This window comes from Quercus robur, chromosome 3, assembly GCF_932294415.1.
Source record: "Quercus robur chromosome 3, dhQueRobu3.1, whole genome shotgun sequence".
NCBI lineage: Eukaryota > Viridiplantae > Streptophyta > Magnoliopsida > Fagales > Fagaceae > Quercus > Quercus robur.
Window position 1 is genome coordinate 11,264,162 of NC_065536.1, and position 7,523 is coordinate 11,271,684.

The 7,523-nt window shown below is 30.9% G+C and overlaps 1 long non-coding RNA gene across 1 annotated transcript; it reads left to right on the top strand.

The window, feature by feature from the left end:
• The first annotated feature begins 4,638 nt into the window (after nucleotides 1-4,638).
• LOC126717036 (uncharacterized) lies at nucleotides 4,639-5,494 on the top strand. The gene is made up of 2 exons (XR_007652397.1): nucleotides 4,639-4,799; nucleotides 5,118-5,494. It is a non-coding gene; the product is annotated as an uncharacterized LOC126717036 (long non-coding RNA).
• Nucleotides 5,495-7,523: the final 2,029 nt, after the last annotated feature.

Genomic DNA, 7,523 nt, shown 5'->3' on the forward strand with positions numbered 1-7,523 from the left:
GCATCTAAATTTTTCCTTGTCTACATGAAAATTATACTAGTCAATCTTGTTCTTATTTTATTGGCTGAGGTGGTATAATATCACTCTTCTCAATTTCCCTGCTGTACTTATGAGAAATCAATTATCATAAATGTTATAAGCTTTCTCTGTATATGGCCCTGTAGTATCTGTGTGCAGCAGAGAATGAAGCATGTCAGTGCCTATATATCGTCCAGCTGCCATATTCATAGTTAAAATTGAAATTTAAAAATGAAGTGTTCCATTGATGAAGAAGTAGCATTTCAAACAGCTACACTGCAAAACTGCAACGCTTCTATCAATAGGACTCCATGCACTACATCTGTACATGTTTTCTTAGAAGGCTGAAGATGAGACTGCAGTAATCATATCTTATCTACATCTTACACATCCCAATTTCGACTGGACAGTGATATTTCCAATTAATGCTTTTCCCGTGTCCACTGATTATATCATATGTTTTTCAAGTGCGACTATGATATCTATCACAAATTGATGCACATATACATGTTGAGGCTACGAATCCACAAGACTATTGGTGAAAATTGGATCACCAATAAAGAAACATTTTTTGTTTCCAGCTTTTCATAAACTTGCGAGAATTCAGCATAGCTTACTCTGCATATATACTCAAGTGGTACAACGTACAAATCATGTTTCACCATATTTGCAATTAACATCTCACAAGCATCGTAAATTAGAAGTTCGTTATCCATGGGTGGAATCCTTCTCCTGCTGAAACAAGTTTACTTTAATTGTCTCAGTTTTTTGTATCAGACTTCTCTTATAATTAACTATTATGCCAATTAAATATAACTCCCATTTGGATTAAATTTAAGAGTATTTTACAAATATCATCCTTGCACTTTTGACGTGTTAATTTAGTCCTTAGATTATGGATTTAAAGAATTAACCCTATACGACATTTGACTTTGACAAATCACCTTCTATTAATATTTTCTATTAAAGCCTAAAGGATTAATCACGTAATATGTATAAAGTAATAATAGCATTCCAAAATTATTGATGATGAGAAAAAATTATTTATAAATCATATGATTCAACCGTTAGTATTTAACATAAAAGACTTGTATAAAAGGTTTAATTTGTCATAATGTGCAGGAGGTTAATTGTTCGAATCGCCAATAGAACCTGACATTCATGTTAAAATCTAAGTATGATTTTGTGCAAACTCCTAAATTTAGAAAATAAAAGGAGAAAAAAGTATCTTCTTTAAACAGAGGCAGTGTCATTCCTTTATTTGAAAGTGTCATGTGTCTTTCTCCAATGCAGATATGTTTTCCATCACATTTTAAAGACGTACCGCTCTTTCTCCAGGCCATGCGACCAAATTTCTCTCTCTGTTTCACTCTTCTTTCATGTCAATATCAAGAACAATCCAAAAACTCAAACACACAAACCTATAAAAAGCCAACCAACCCCTCTGCATTCGTCAACAGACATAAGCCAAGTAGCCAGCCCAACCCATAAAATAAAGCAAGCAACAATCTCACAAAAGCAAAACCACCAGATTTTATTTAAGAGTAGTGTTTATCACACACACTAATCCACACATCCGTATACACATGCAGAAAATGAACTAAAATTGTAACTTAAAGTGACGATATTGTAAAGGCACATCTTCAATGTGGTGTTTTGGAGATCACAGTGCCAAAGTTTTCTGAGGAGAAGAAGAGGCAGCATAAGGTGATTAACGTTGCTGAAGAGAGGTCCTCAGGGGAAGACATTAAGGCTACAAAGGCTAAGATGTGATACATACCACTGCTTTGCATATCTTATAGTCTCACTTTTGTAATAAGTATGTTTCAAGGTGTAAGTTTTTGGTGGGGATGAAATGCTACTTTGCCCTCGCAATTTGCTTTTGTATTTGAAGCTTTTGTAATATATACTAGCCTCTGAGGCGCGTGCTCGGAGGCTTTTCTATTTTTTGGGTAAGGGTTAATTTAGAGTATTTATTATAATTTGAGATTACTACACTTTCTAATTACAAAAAAAAAAAAAAAAAAAAAAAAAAAAAAAAAAAAACCTAGCGGTGTGATGAAAAATTATTTCACCGTACATAATACTCAACACTTAATTTAGAGCATTTATTATAATTTGGGATTACTACATTTTCTAATAACCAAAAAATCCTAGGAATGTGATGAAAAAATTTTCAATAAAAAAAAAAAAAAAAAAAAAAAAAAAAAAAAACCTAGGGCTGTGATGAGTATTATGTCTCAAACGTTAGTATAATGTAAATATTTTGAATCCACTACTAAAATATTCGTAATTTTTTTCATCTATACTACTATTTAAGGGGTTTCCCCTGTTTGGATTCCTTAATTTTGATACCTAAAATACCTTCATCATATCTACTTAGAAGTTTTCAACTAACGGGGATAAATTTGTAAATTAAAACTCTTATACTTTAAGGCCCACAAACTCACGTTCACTTTGCAAGTTTCTCTCTTTGCTAGTTTCTCTCATTCTTCTTTAGATTGAAGACATTCGAATTAGCTCTACATCCACTTCTTTCTTCTTCTTCTATTTTTCAGATTTGGTTTCTAAACAATTTAAGGCTCCAACAGCTTTTCAGGTTCTATCTTTTGTAAATTCCTCTTTTTTTTCTTTTTTTAAAATATTTTTTATTATTGACTTTCTTTGAGTTCTTACCTGCTATGGCTGCCAAGTACTTACCCGTGGGCCATGGGTGAATGTGATTAGGGATTCAAAAGTGTTTGACAATTGCTTATTACCCATGACTGACTTAGAAATTTCAAATAAGAGGGTTTGTGCTTGAACTAGCTGCTTGAGAAAGGATATTGGTAAGGGCTCTTTCTTTTTCTTTTTGCAAACTTCTTTTTTGGGGTTTTTTTTTTTTTTTTTAAATAATTGGAATTTACGCTTTTTTTTTAGGGGTAGGAATTTACTCTCTCTTTTTTTGGGGGATTATGCTACTTAGTTTCCTAATTTAAATCAAACACAAACTCTTTGATAACAAGCCATTGTTATCTTTATGCTTCTTCTTAATTTTTTTAGATGTAGGAATTTATGCTTCTTTTTTTTTTTTTTTAAGGGGATAATAAGGAGAGAGTTAGAGAGGTTTACGAGAGAGAAATCGTATCGGCAGTGATATACTTACTTATTGTAGGTATTGCTATTTGAGAATTTGGATTGAAATTCGCTTAGTTGGATTTCGTATGCTTAATTGGATTTCGTATGCTTAAAATTTTTTGTTGATTGTTTGCCTTTTGCCTTCTGTTTTATAGGATTAACTATGCCATGTACGAAGAGCTTGACGCCCCCAAGACATGGAGCGCACAAGAGAGGTGTATAGGTAAGTTTGTGATTCTTCAAAACTTCTTTTTGTGTTTGGTAAAGTTGATGTACTGCATAAAAGTTTATGTTTAGACTTAAAAATGTGGAGAATTGCTTTAATGGATTGTGTTGTTTCTTTTTTGAACGAAGATTGTGTTGCTTGGTTTCCCAATTTAAATCAAACACAAACTCTTTGACCACTATTATTCTTTAATAACATGCAAGCCTGCTACTTGGTTTGGTGTTTGTTTTTTAGGAATTTACGTTACACTACTTATTTTGTTTCTCAATTTAAAACTAACACAAACTCTTTTTTTGTGTTTTTTTTTAATAGGAATTTACCCTACTTTTTTATTTTTGAGGGTATTACACCGTAACACGCTTTTTTGAGAAGGAACAACTTGAAACATTCTTACTACGCATTACACGCTGCTTTGTTTCCTAATTGAGAAATGATATATCTACAACATTTTTACCACAATTCCTAAGTAGCAGGTTGTTACTGGTTATTATCGTTAGAGCAAAAAAGTAATCTTAGTGTTAGTTTCAAATTTGAACCAATAACAACTAACCACCTGTAATTTGTTGTAAAAATATTGTAGAAATGTTGTAGACGTAGCATCTCTCTTCCCAGTTTCCTAAAAAAAAATTAACTTCTCATTCAAAATGTATCAGTTGCTCCAAAAAAAAAAAAAAAGGAAAATTCACCCACTCTTTCACCCACGTACAAGTTTAACCTCGCCTCATATTAAAAAATAAAAAATAACTTCCCATTATCATCAAACAGTTGGACCAACTGTTTGATGATATGGGTTGGGAGTCTAGTAGTTACAATTTTATTTAACTCTACCATATATGCATCCTTATCCTCACGTCTTATCTTTAATGCAAATTCAACCCAAAAAAAAAAAAAAAAACAGTCTTTGATACGTTAAGAGCCCTAGAGGTCTGGTATCAAACCAAAAATAATAAAACAAAATAAAAGATTGGCATAGAGGACGTGCAAATTAAGAAGGCCATCGCTCAATATAAAATTCAAAAGGTACATACTCTAATCTTTCCTTATGTATTCTGTTATTATCATTTTAGTTTTTATGTGTTGTGATTTTCATAGGTTGTGATTTATTTAAACAATTTGGTGGTGTGTAGGTGAGAATTTATCGGGAAGGATTTGATACAATTGTTGGTGTATCTTATTTATATGTTGGGCATCTCTCTCTCTCTCTCATGTTCGATCTTTTTAAATTTTTAGTTTTTTGTTTACTGCCTTATTGCAACCAAATCTTTATCTTTTTTATCTTTTTAGATTTTACAATTTCTTATATAATTCTATCAGCAAATTATGGCATGTTGATTTTGTCTATTGGTTTTGTGTATTTTGTAGAAGATTTGCACGGATAAGGTCTTCGGGTATTGGAGCAATGTCTTTGCCCTCGGTTAAGTGAGGATCAACAATCCAGGTGGATTGATATTCATGTCTATATCTATACCTTATTCTTTGAGTTTTTTTTTTTCCCTATTTCCATTTTTTTATTTTTTTTATTTTTTTTATTTTTTATTTTTAGATTTTAGAATTTCTTATACAATTTTATTAGCAAATTATGGCTCCAAAAAACCAAGATGTCCATGAACGATTTTTTTTTTTTTTTTTTTTTTGGTAAATTTCAAATTTTCAAAAGAAATTTAACAAATCTTTTACACACCCACATTTTCCTTTGTGCTACTTTATTATACTATTTTCAACAAGAAAGAAACTTAATTCTGAGTTGCTTGATTAGGCCCGTAAATAAGGGATTAAAGCTGCCAAATACAACACACTTGGAGTGGATGCTAAGTCAAGTGATCAATTCTATCCAAGTAAGGAATGGAATGGTCTATTTCTTCCCAAATTTGAAGCCACTGTCTAACAAACCCGCAACATACATAATGGGTTAGGCTATACGGGAACGTCTTTCTTTGGATTTGTTATCTATAGATTCTATATTCTAATTATAAGGAGCATAAATTGTATTCAGGCTTTTTTATTTATTGGATGAGTTACACAATGTAAAAATATTATTGCTCTATTTCTCTGTCCTGTCCAAATTATATGATAATGAATTAACTGCTAAATTTTGTTTTTCAAATAGAATGTAAGAATCTCCATTGGACCAAACTCAAGAACAAGAGTTGAATTATTGCTTTCTAAAACTTTTTTTTTATAATGATCTTTTAAGAATATTTTAGTTGAAGTTGAGTCTTAATTTTGTAACATATTAATCATGACACTCATACAAAGTTTTTTTGCTTGAATAGTAAATGCTTTGTAGGTATTTTAGTTCAAAAATATTCCTACACCCTTATATTTAAGTAGAGAAAACTAAAGGACAATCCGGTAAAAATCCAACTTTAACTCCCACTAAAACATTGCCTAAAAAATAGGACTATTCTCCTGTTAATTTTTAAACTGTTTATCCACTTATAAATTAGATTTTCAAAAAAAAAATTATTTATATAATCCGGTAAAAATCCAACTTTAACTCCCATTAAAACATTTTCTAAAAAATAGGACCATTCTCCTGTTAATTTTTAAATTGTTTTATCCACTTATAAATTAGATTTTCAAAATAAAAATTATATATATATAGAATAAAAATAAAAACTCTACAAAATAGGATCACTAACCAAAAAAAAAAAAGCCTCATCGCACACGCGAAGCACATGTGATGAGGCTAGTATATATATATATATATATATATGGTCTTCATGTAATAAAAGCGAGTTCTATTATTTGGAAATTTCGGCCAAGGTTTAATTAATGAAAGAGATTCTGATGCTCATCTATATATATAAATAAAACCGAAACTTTTGAAGCTCCCACAATTTTCCACGTCAGCATAGTATTAAAAAAAAATAAACAAAAAAAAAAATTTTCTGAAACCAAAAAAAAAAAAATCTTCTCCAAAACCTGATAAATACAAAACGAACCTTTTTCTTCCCCCAAAACGCAGACCCCTGCCGCTCCTCTCTCTTCTTTATTTCTCTACCCTCATCTTCCCCAAAACCCAACACTGAAAATCAATCTCACCAAGAAGCCATCCCCACACTGTCAGGTCAGAAATGGAAAGAAGGCATCACTGATCTCCACCTTTGAGCGCTGACGACAGCCATCAAAACTAGGCAGATTGCATTAGATGGTTGAATTAGGACTTTGTTTCAAAAAATTAGGGTTTGTTTTCTTCTTCTTCTTCTTCTTCTTCTATTTCTTATTTTTTGAGATTTTCGATCAAAATTGCATAGAGTTGATTTTTTTTTTCATTATCAAACCTAGGGTTCGATTACTTCAACATTTTTTTTTTTTTTTTGTGTGTTCGGATTTGTAAAACTATTTGTTGATTTGAGTAAAATCTGTATGGATTTTCAGTGGACTAGAAATTTAACTAGGGTTTTGTAAATTTTGTTCGGTTACTGATCTGCTTAATTCTGATTTGATCATTTTTTTTGTTGTTGAATTTTTTCGATGAACCATCGGTTACTAATCTACTTGATTCTGATTTGATCATTTTTTTGTTGTTGAATTTTTTCGATGAACCATTTGGTCTTCACTACTCATTTGATCTGTTGAGTTGATTTTGCTTTTGAGTCCATTTGATCTGTATGTATATTTGTGTTCTGTTTATGTGTATATGTGTTCTCTTTATGTGTATATGTGTACATACTATGTATGTATTTAAGCTTCGTTGAAATTAATGCTATCTATTTCATATTGTTCTGTCGGTTTTGTATTCTGTGACTAGGTTTCTATTTTTGTGTGGTTGGCTTCAATGTTTTGCTTTAGTTTTCAACTGCCTTGATTTAAAGCTTTGAGAACTTCTGATTTTTTCACTTGATTGTGGTTTACTTTTATGCCAAAATGAGTTGTGCTTAGAAAAGATGTATTTTCTTTTAGGGAAAACAAAGATTCTGATGTAAAGTTCACATCATTTGTAAATCTCTGTAAGCTGAAATTTTATTTTAGTCTACCACCAAGAGTATTTAAGTTTTTTTTTTTTTTTTTAATTTTGGGTTGATTGTCTTTGATTTAGGTATTTGGGTTATTGGTTTTGATTAAAGTTGAATGATGAAGATGGAACTGTAGTAGGATGATCAATTTGAAGAGCTATGTTATTCAAAATCCAATTTTGTTCGACAAATTCACTAGATTT